Genomic DNA, 11,430 nt, shown 5'->3' with positions numbered 1-11,430 from the left:
GGCTTTCCGGACCTCTTGGAGGGGGTGCATGGTGTTTACATCAGCTTTCTAGACCTCGTGGAGGGGTGCATGGTGTTGATGGAGGCGTTCTGGACCTCTTGGACCGGCTGCATGGTGTTGCTGGAGGCTTTCTGGTTCGATCTGTGTACTTATGTATTGCTAGAAACTTTACAATTGAGAACAGATTTATACACAGTTTGATTATTTGATTATGAGAAATAAAGAAAATAGTAAAGTACAGCCAGTGGTCCTCAGACATGTCCCTGGGATCCCAGCCGGTGTTTTTTGAGAAAAAAAAACCAACCTGCTAGAACAATCCAACAGTGTGTACTATTGAAATATTTACTTACAAAAAAAAAAAGAAAGAAAGAAAGGAATATTTGCTTACACTTTTTTTTTCTTGGGCCAAGGTGACTGTGGTTAAACTTGAATTATTGCTAAGCAATAGTTGTGATATGAGGTAGAATAAATACACTCATCCCTCACTTATCAACATTGTTCAGTTATATAGCGTAGCTTATTATATGAAGCTTCGTGTTACCCAGAGATGGAGGATTTTTCCTCTTCCATTTTCAGGCCATCCGTTTATTTAGAAAATATGACCATACAAATAGTAACGGCGAAGATTCACTGCGATACGTCCATCTATGGCTCTCTCCTCTGTGGAGAAGGAGGCCTGGACAGACGGCACAGCTGGAGGGCCCACAGTCCCCCAGGTTTCCTTCCTCCAGTGCTGGGTCAGAGATTCCCTGGCAGCTGCTTCCAGGACCCACTCCATCCCTGCAAACCTGCATTCAAGAACCTGGAGGCTGCGCTGCCCTGGATGCTGGCTCAGGACTGAGTCTTGGGTCTTCCTATAAGGGCATCAGCCCACTGGGGTGGGCTTAAAACCCCTCTGGGTTTCTTTTGGGATGTTATTAAGCTCCCACACATTTCCTCCAAACGTTCTCTCCAGTGTCTCTCCCCACCCCACCCCTTCCTTTCCCAGCCCACAGCACTTGTGTGCTGCAGGGCCTTAGCTCAGATGAAAGCTGGGGACCCAGAACAGGCTCCTGCTGGATTGGTGCTGCCTTAGGGGCTGTGGTCTTGGAGGAGGTTGGCCTCATGTGGCAGCTGGACACAGTGCCTGCTGGAGGTGTCCTGGAGACACTTCTTGAGGGAGGGGACTCTCCGCAGCCATGGGTGCCAGGCCTGTAGCCTCATGAACATGCACAAAGGTACGATAGTAGAGTTTTCAGTATTGTCATGAATGTGAAATGTTGTATAAGGAGATCGTTGATAAGTGAGGAGGAGATGCTTAGCAGCTTCTGCTTGCTCTGCTTTCTAAAGCCAATTTCAAAGTCATCGCATTATCATTGGAGAAAAAGATGCACTTAATTTGCGTAGTTGTACTGTTGGTGTAATCAAATTTATTTGTATTTTCTAGCAGCTCAGCCTTGGTGACAGACATTCATATCCGAGAAGAATGGTCATTTCCAGGAAGAAGCTCTGGGATCACATTGTCAAGCGCCTTTGTGTAGTTTATCTCATTGGCCCCCTTTAGGAAAAGGCAGCATTCTTTTTACTTCAGACAGAAGGAGGCAGCGTTAGAGAAAATTAGTAACATAAATTGTATCACAGAGCTAGCAAGTGACAGGGTCAGGGATTGGAAGGCACGAGGCTCTCTCATTTCAGATTTAGCTATGGGAGCCCTGGTGGTGTAGTGGGAAATGCATTGAGCTACAGACTGCAAGGTCAGCCGTTCAAGCCCACCAGCCACAGGGGGACGCTTTCTACTCCTGTAGTGAGTTACAGTCTTGGAAGCCCACCGGGCAGTCCTACCCGTCCTGTAGGGCTGTTATGAGTCAGAATCGACTCGATGGCAGTGAATCTGTTTCTGTTTTTGTTTTCCTCAGTGCTACCCAGAATGAGGGTGTACCCCAGAGCAGAGCTACCTGGGTTAGAATGGGCCAGGACCTTGTTTTGAATGTTTATTTACCAGTCTGATGCCAATCAAACCTCCACCATTAGAAGGGATCATGAGAGAAGGGGTCATTAGGCCCGATGGCAGATGATAAAAAGACAAAACAAAACAGAACTCACTGCCTTCGAATCTGTTCAGGGACCTCAGAGGACAGAATGAACAGGACTCTGCGGCTTTCGGGGACTGTCCCTTTTTGTTGTATGGGAGTAGAAAGCCTCCTCCTTCTCCTGTGGTGCAGCTGGTGGTTTCTTGGCAGCCTCGTGCAGAACCCACTCTGCCGCCAGGGCAGAGATGAGGGTCAAATAAAACACAAATATAAAAGAACACTCTTTCGAATTTTTTTTTAATGTGAAGTAGCATTTTGGCGATCTGGCATAATAACACATTCCATCTCTTCTGGACATCGATGTGATTTTTAGATGGGAAAAACTGATGCCGAGAAGGAAAAGACGCGAGAAGGGTAAGGGCCAGAAAAGGGGCCCAGGGAAAGGGCTTGTGTTTGGGTCAAATGCTGCTAATCCCAGTAAGAGAAGCTGCTGCTTCCATGTTCTTCTAAGGAGCAGTGGGCCGAGAAGCTCCCGGCCATCACCGGGGAGACTTGGCAAGCTTTTCACAAGCGATGCGCAAGGGGACTTCAAAAAAAAAACGTGCTTGTGCATTTTGGTCATGACCCCGTAGAGAGGGTCTATCTGATTTTTCTCAACAGCTTTATAAATATGTGTTGCCCTGTTTGCCTGTTTCTACCTGATATTGCTGAGTTAGAATTACAAGTATAGTATAAACATTTTAAGAAGTATGGAATTCCTTTTCCAGACTTGGAAAGACTCCTCTTCTGTCTTGTGAATGCATTTAGAATGATAAACATTTCTTGGAATGACTTGTGCTTACTCTCATGCGCCATGCTATGGGAGGTGGGGGGGTAGATGCTTGCACAGGGCTGAATTCAGGTGGAACTCACTGAGAAAATGCAATAAGGTTATAGCTTCCTATGTTTGTGATCAGCTGCCTTAGGAGGGAGAGGCTTTCTGTTTCATGACAACATCGTAAACATTTGGTTTCTTAAGAGCAGACTGGATTGTTACCTCCTGGTTATTTCATTAAGTTTTCAGAATGGGTAGTCTTGAGAATCAAGTACCCTTTTTTTTAAAATTGGAAATACTAGCATATAGAACATAATGGTTCAGGGAACAGAGTCATCTATCCATCCATCCATCCATCCATCCATCCATCCATCCATCCATCCTCCAACAAATGCTTTGTGTATGATACCCACGAACCTTGGTCAGTGTGTTAGTCTGGGTACATTAGAGAAACAAATCTACAGAAACTCATGTATAAGAGAGTTTTATATAAAGGTTAAGTGCGCATCAAGGAAACATCCCAACCCAGTGCTGCCCAAGCCCACAAGTCGAACATTAACCCATTAATCCAGATGTCCAACACCAATCCACAAAGTCCTCCTCCATCTCACAAAACAGATGCAATGGTGCCGACTGCAGGAGGAAAGCTGAGTCAGTGAAGGTGTAAGCATGTCAGCATTGGCAGAGGTCTCCACATGGCTGCTCCAGCACCCAGGGCTGCATTGGGGTAAGTCCATGTGGCTTCTCCTCAGGGATGTCTTGCAGGAAGTGAGCCTTGCAAGCTGAAGCAGGGAACTGGCTAAGGCAGTTGCACCCTGGTCCGACCATCAAAAAGCAAGAGACCCGAGAACTTAGAAAGGTGAGGCTCACCAAGCCATTTATCTCTTCCGTCCTTCATTTAACCCCACATGTGTTTACCGGCCAGGTTGGCACAGTAAACTAACTACCTCAGTCAGTGATGATGGAGACAAAGACCAGTTCTGTTCTTGCTCTATAACCCATAGTCTAGCGATGAAGGTGAGAAAGAAATACACAAATAACTATCCCGACATCATTTGACAGATGAAGCACCCTGTATATCCTAAGCACAAAAATGGCCCATGGATGGAAGCGTTATAATAGATGCACAACCAAGGTACTCGATTCAAGGCCTAGAGCAGGCTTTCCTAACCATTACACTGTTGATATTTTGGGCCAGATAATTCTTACTTGTGAGTGATTGTCGAGTGTGTTGTACAAGTGTGTTTTGCAGCAGCTTGACTATACCTACTGCATGTGGGTAACTAACTATGCCGATAAAAAATATCTCTAAGACGTTGTCAAATGACCCTGGGCAGAATTGTCCCTGGTTAGGCACCACTGGAGGGACATGGACCTATCATCCCATGTGTGCTGGGGGATGTTTCTAAGGGAGGATGTTCTTAATGCATTACTAATTCAAGTTCAGCTCTGTGAATCCTCAAGAGGCAGGCCCTCTGACAGTGACTTAGGTCGTGGCACATCTGCCTGTGTGTGTGTCGAAGCTGGCTCGATGTCCTTTCCCTTCTTCTTTTTTTTTTTTAATACAAGGTTGTTTTTATGAAGGAAAGGAAATGTTTCAGGTTTTAGTCTCCGAAGGGTACACGCTATTTCTGGAGAGCGTGCAAAGGTTAGTGGGAAGCTGTGCCGGGGTTCACAACTGGGCCCAAGAAGCCACGTGGGGAACTGGGGAGTTCCCGAGGACGAAGGGGTCAAGAGAGCAAGTGAGCCCTTTCCCTGCCTTGACCAGAGATGGTGCAGTATTTTTATTCAACGTGCTCTCCTTTTCCTTCTGGGCCGATGTTCCAGTCTTCTTTTCACTTAGGGAGGGCTAGGCTACTGAGGTCTGGCAAGTGGTCTGTGGGTAGACATGAGTGACAACTCTCTGGCCTCCTTCTATAGAATCTCCTACTTGATTGTAGGTGCTATCTCACCTGGGTTGTCGCCCTGAACTGTGGGACCAGCAGAGGCTCTCGGGAGCCCTGGGAGAGGGTGGAGCCACTGAAGGGAGAAGCCTGAGACCCTGAGTGTGGAGCTCAGCCGTCTTCCAATGAAGTCTGCATCAGACTGAAACCTGAGGAGGAAAGACATCGTTGGTGCATCATACCTTGGAGATTTGGGAGATGTACACGTTGGGTCGCAGTACACAAGGCCAGCGGTTTGAAACCACCATCTGCTTTTGTGGGAGAAAGTGAGGGTTTCTATTCCCATTAAACAGTCACAGTCTCAGAAACTCACAGGGGCAGTTCTACCCTCCCTCTAGGGGTGCTCTGGGTCGGCTTCAACTTGACGGCAGTGCGCTTGGTTTTGGGTTTTTGGAGGGTGTTTAGTACAGCAGTTAGCTGTTTTGATTAACCTCCTCTGCCAATCTGTCTCTATTTGGGTGTCTAGAACATGCCATAAAAATACTATATTCTTGGGGGGTGGGGGTGGGGAGGGGAAAAATGAGGAGCTGATGCAAGGGCTCAAGTAGAAAGCAAATGTTTTGAGAGTGATGATGGCAACAAATGTACAAATGTGCTTGACACAATGGATGGATGGATGGATTGTGATAAGAGTTGTTATGAGCCTCCAGTAAAATGATTTGAAAATGCTATATTATATAGATTTATTTCTTGTTGGTCGGTTTGGTGACGTACACATGACATAGCTTTGACTATTGCCCTGTCGTCCACGGTGCCTGGCAGGATTATCGGCTTTCCTTGGCCACATGGTAATTTGTTTTCCAAATTCTTTGAAAGGGATGAGTATTTGGTTCTGTTGCTCGTTGGCTGTCTGGGACAACGAGACCATGGTCTTGGAATAAGGAGTTTGATTCCAGTCCAAGCAGAAAATGATTCCTGAATGTTGAGTTCATAGTAGCTTTATTCCCTACTCAGTTCAAATGGTGACATTCTTAAGGCAGAGGGGGAGGAGAACAGTCAATCCTTTTATTTAACTTTGGCAAGACTGCAGTTTATGGTGCTCCGGGGAAACACAGCCCCAGATGGATCAGCCTTAAAAAAAATTCTTGGCAGTGCAACCTTGCAGTCATAAAGCTAAACACAGACAGGCATGCATCTGAGGGGAGCTTGTGCTCCCACATTGGACACTGCTGTCCTACCTGCCAGGCCCATCCTCCCGACTTTGCATGAACCAGCAAATGCTCCCTGGATTATCTGTGTGTGCTGTGAATGGGAGCCCATTAGACGCTCCTACAGTGCCGTGAGATCTCTGAGAGGTAGAGCTCTGTGTCCGGGTCTCACCAGTGGCCCACCTTCCACTGGGTGCCGTCTTGTCGCTTTTCTGTCACTCTCTCTGGGTTGGATATATTTGAGTTTTTCTTCTCTGACAGGTTTACGCCTTGCATCGGCTCTGGTTTTCACAGATTTTATTGTCCCAGGAAACTTCTGAAAGTTCGTGCAAAAATGGAATTCAAAGATTATGGGATTTTCCCACAAGCCTTTGAAGCCCTGTCATACGTATCATTCATTCAGTATCAAGTTATGGAGGCAATTGGTTTGTTTTTTTTTAACCCACCAGTTACGGTATTATGGCCTCTAGGCCCCTCCTGCCCCGGTTTGGCATCTTACCTCCTTTTGTGTAACCTTGGGACAAGTTACTAACCCTCGCTGTGGTTCAGTTTGAGGAAGCACGATGGTACCTCTTCATAGAGGGATCACGAGAAACCAAGGGTATTTGTATGTGGACTTCAGCAGAGTGCCGGCCACAGCACACTCTTTCAGCTGCCAACGAGGCAATGCTGACCCATAGCGACCCTATAGGGGTGGGGAGAACTGCTTTATGGGAGAAAAACGCCTCATCTTTCTCTCTTGGAGCTGCTGGTGGTTTGGAACTGCCGACCTTCAGGTTAGCAGCCCAAAGCGTAACCACTAAGCCACCGGGGCTCCTCTGGCACAATGTAAGTATGGAAAACAAGTGCTGAGCAGTTAATGATATTGATACATAATATTTATAAAGGCACAATATAGGTGCTTTATAAATGTTATGGAATGCCAAGCATGTGTGTGTCAATAGATTTTACGTATTTATCAGAATAAGAAGCTAAACTCGGGCTCATTGCCATCAGGTTGGTGTGACTCAGAGTGATGTGACAGGACAGAGGAGCACTGCCCATTTGGGTTTCTGCGGCTGTGAACCCTCGTGGGAGCAGAGAGCCCCACCTTTCTGCTGGGGTGAGCGGCTGATGGGTTGGCAGCCTAACACGCAACTAACTACCCCACCACCACCAGGGTTCCTTTAAAGGAGAAATTGTTATCTTTACTTAAGTCATTATGGATTTAAATGCCCTCTGTGCTTTTTAAAGGAATTAATTAACTGGCATCATCATAATTTCATTTTGGGGAACATTTTCTATTTTTAAGTTTACATAGATTAGAGAAACGCATGAATGGAAATATGCCAACATGTTAACAGAAGGCGTCTCTGGAAAGTTTAGGAGTGATCTTACTCGCTTTCATTTTTCTCAGTTGTATTTCCTAAGTCTTTCATGCACGAGCTTATATGGCTTGTCAGTGTTTTTTTTAGACGAGAAGGCATTCAGCGAATATTTTGGCCATTTCCAGAGACTGTTATTTGTGTTGTTTACACGTATGTTTCACATTAAGGGATTGTCTGTGTGCGCCACCCTCGCCCTCCGGTTCCCTCCATTTGGGTGAGAGTCAGGAGGGTTCGTCTGGGGACCTCACTGTCATGGCCGAGAACAGAGACGTCCAGAGCACAGCTGTCTGGCTAGTTGTCGTCGAGGTGATTTAGGCTCATAGTGACCCCAGGGCATGGAGCAGAACTGCCCTGGGGCTGCCTAGGGTGCCAGCTTGATGGGAGCTGATCACCAGGCCTTTCTCCCTCGGAGCTGCTAGTTTACCGCAGAGCACCTAACCCTGTACCTCGAGGGCTCTGTCTGTGTGTGTGTTTGTCTTTTTAATTCTTTGTGTGTTTTACGTAACTTTTGCTTGTTTCTTTTGCCTATCAAGTCTGATAACTCTGATCGTGAGCTAGGTTCTTGCCAGCCGTATAGGACCAGAGCTAATACTAAGGCAGTTGCTTCCTGCTTTTACCTTGAAGAATAAGCTTAGCTTCGGGGGCTCGGGGCTTGTATGATATGCTTGAGACTGAAATGAAATGAGTTGGACCAGGTCCAAAAGAAACATTTTTGGTGAGAAGGGGAAGAGTTTGAAATTTTGACGTTTAACATTACTTCTGTGTTTTGTTTTTAAAGGAGAGTCAGTGATTCGAGTAATGATGACCATCTATTGAACACTCTTTTCTTTTTTTTTTTTTGGAACACTTTCAATACACTTTATGGATGTGATCTCTCGTTCTCAAACACTTAAAATGTGACTGCCATCCAGTCCATTCCATGGAAGACAGAGGAGAAACCGGGCTTCCAAGGCTTTCGTGTCTTCCGGAGAGCAGACGGCTTCACCCCTGGAATGACAGTGGTTTCGAATCACTGACATGTGGTTAGCAGCTCAGCCCACGTGCCACCAGCAATCCTTCTAGTCCTTGGTCTAAGGAAACAAGGACTAATAAGAATGACAACAGTAATGAACAGCCAGCCTTTGTTGACCACTTACTACGTTCCCACCACTGTACTAAGCTCTTTACATGATTATCTCAGGTCAACCTCCTCGACCTCCCAAGAGCTCTTACCCTCTGATCCCGCATTATATCGATGAGAAAACTGAGGCCCAAGGAGGCAATTTGCTCAGGTTCACAAGATTAGTCTGTGGCAAAGTGAAGATTGGACTTCAAATCTGTCTGACTTCATAGATAGGGTTGTTAATCGTGACATGGCTATATTGATAGATCTTTTCTAATCAAATTTCTTGTTTGGGAATTTAGTACCTCTGAATGTTTTAATTTTTTTAATCTGGTGATGTACGTTTCTTTTTCTCTTCTTCATGATACATTTACAAGCTGCTTAGCAAGTATGTTTGTATACAACTTATTTCTAAGTTTGCTCTTTATAAACGTTCTGGGGCAGCCCCAAACCCAGACAACCAAACTCACTGCTATCGAGTTGATGCTGTCTCCTAACTGTTTACACCCCTAGAAAGCCCTGCCTTTCTCCCTCAGCCCACTGGTGGTTTTAGAACTGCTGACCTTTCGAAGTGGCAGCCCAACGTGTGACCACTATGCCACCAGTGCTGAGGAAGCCACGTCAGGGATTATTACAGCTTTAGCCTCCCCCCCCCGCCCCCCACCTTTCTGTTCTCCACGAGGTCAAACCACCCATCAGAAAATGATCCCTTTGCCAGAAGTTGCCCTGAGCCATTTCTTTATATGGAGGCTTTCAGCCCAGAAATGCGATTGACCATCGAATGAGGTTTTTACAAGAGCTCGTTAGTATTTCTTTTAAAAAGAACTATTGTAGGGCAGGGGTTGGTGGAAGCAATAAAGAAACCATTAATATAGATGGAGACTGAGGCTGCTGTTTCCTGAAGATGGCAGGAGCAGGGAGGGGTCCCCGCAAGCATGAGTGATAGCGTTGTCATAACGGCGACCAGCTGGACTGGCTACTGTCGAGCTTATCTCTGGGAGCACTCAGGGAACTGGGTCAGACCCATGGCCCCTTTGGGGGAACCAGATTTTGCAATGGAATTCTGTAAGGAGAAATGTTGTCAACTAGAGAATAAAGAATCTGGAGACATTGGCTCTAATGCCAACTAAGCAACTGATTTGCTGTGTGACTTTGGGGATGCTGCTTACCTGCTGCGGCCTCCGTTTGATTACCTTCTGTAGGGAGTAAGAAGGAGCCCTGGTGATGCAGTGGCTAGATGTTGGGTTGCCAACCACAGGCCAACAGTTGGCAACTACCAGTCCCTCCGCAGGAGATAGACTTTCTGCTCCCAGCAAGAGTTACGGTCTGGGAAACACCCAGTGGCAGTTCTACTCTGTCCCATAGAGTTAGTTGCCTGAATGGGGGTCGGCTCAACGGCAGCGAGGGTGGGCTGGGTTTCACAGGTCATATGAGATAGTTGGACCAGGCCCGGGGATCCTGACCCTCACTCTGCATGAGAATCACTGGGGAAGCCCTCAAAAAATACAGTTGCTTAGGCCCCACGACAGAGATCCTCCCCCACCCACCCCAGCCCGTTTCTACATGTACATTGAGTTCAGCGACACTGGTATTGTAATCGTGCCCACCTTCCAGTCAACACACCTAAGGCTCCTGTCTAATCTTGTGCGTTGTTTGCTGTGGTCAATTTGATCCTACATAGATCGTTCTTTTTTAAAAAAAGCATCGTTCATGCTCAAGGCATTGCTAGTTCAACTAAATTAACATTTGGTTTAAAGAAGATATCAGGGGATGTTTTTGGTTTAAGGTTTAAAGAGCATTCTAGGACAGGGTTCTCAACCTTTGACAGTAGCAAAATGACAGTTATGAAGTAGCAACGAATATGATGTTCTGGTTGGGATCACCACAGCATGAACTGTATGAGAGGGTCGCGGCAGGAAGAAGGTTGCGAATCACTAGAATCCAAGGCAAGTTTCCAGGGTTCATTAAGCCTTCATGGCTCCAGAAAATCTGGATTCCACGAGAATTTGAAATTCTGTTCTGCATTTCAGGATTCTTCTAAAGAATCTTTGATCAAAATGTTCTCTAACGGTGGCATCAGTTCTGGTTTCGTGGCAAAGGAGGCAGTCAGTTGCTCATTAGAGGCGTTCAGTCATGTGTCCATCTCCTCCTCCTGTTCTGGGTCTCCTTCTGCTGTCCCTCCAGGGGAATAGACCAAAACCAAGTCCATGCGACTCCTAGCAAGCCTAGGGGACAGGATAGACCTTCCCTGGTGAGTTTCCAAGACTGTACCTCGGGTCTTTCTCCTCTGGAGCAGCTGGTGGTTTCAAACTGCTGACCTTCGGGTGAGTAGCCCAACACATAGCTACTACGCCACCAGGGCTCAGACCTTGCCATCTGCAGAGACTCTGATTTCATTGGGCACCGGTAGTTTTAAATGCAATCCAGGTGAGTCTCATGGGCAATCCAGGTTGAATTGACTCTAAAATCCTGCTACTTGCTGACATTCTATTTAAAAATTACATACTTGGTCTCCTAAGTGGTATCTCAGACCTAGGGATGTAGAAGGTGCCCAGCAGTGCCTGTAAACGGGTTTACTGTGGTGAAGAGTACCGATCATTTTTTGATTTAGAAAGCATAGAAAATTACTTACCTGGCAGGGGAGATACCGTGATCACGAAGGTGGTTTTCCCAGGGCGAGGCTCATCCATTGCACTCCGGATGTGCTGACCCCTGCGATTTCCCCAAATGTGGGAAACTCGACTGCATCATTTGTGGGATTTGGGGACTGCGCTCTACCCTGAAAAAAAGAAAAAAGAAAGCATAGAAAAAGCGATTGAAGAGTGGTTGAAGCTATGGCAGTGATTTGTAAGATAATTTTCTGAGACATTGAAGGCAAGGGAAAGAGCCATGCCAGCTTAAGATCGCCAGAAAGGAGAAGTTGTCTGTTTTAGTTAATTGAGTGTTTGTCTTCTGAAGTGTATGCTAGGAGAATTTGCTCATAGGTCTAGAAAAGAATGTGTGGACTGTAAAATCGTTTTTAGGCATACACGGTAATGTCCAGCCAC

At 46.3% G+C, this 11,430-nt stretch overlaps 1 non-coding gene across 1 annotated transcript; it reads left to right on the top strand.

Moving 5' to 3' along the window:
• Positions 1-11,007: 11,007 nt before the first annotated feature.
• LOC115872195 lies at positions 11,008-11,166 on the top strand. The gene has a single exon (XR_004047731.1). It is a non-coding gene; the product is annotated as a U1 spliceosomal RNA (small nuclear RNA).
• Positions 11,167-11,430: the final 264 nt, after the last annotated feature.

The sequence above is a fragment of the Echinops telfairi genome, unplaced genomic scaffold (genome assembly GCF_000313985.2).
Source record: "Echinops telfairi isolate 266 unplaced genomic scaffold, ASM31398v2 ScPeMD7_3;HRSCAF=10, whole genome shotgun sequence".
In the NCBI taxonomy this organism is placed as follows: Eukaryota; Metazoa; Chordata; class Mammalia; order Afrosoricida; family Tenrecidae; genus Echinops; species Echinops telfairi.
Note: the sequence above shows the minus strand (reverse complement) of the source record. Positions and strands in the feature narration are given on the sequence as shown.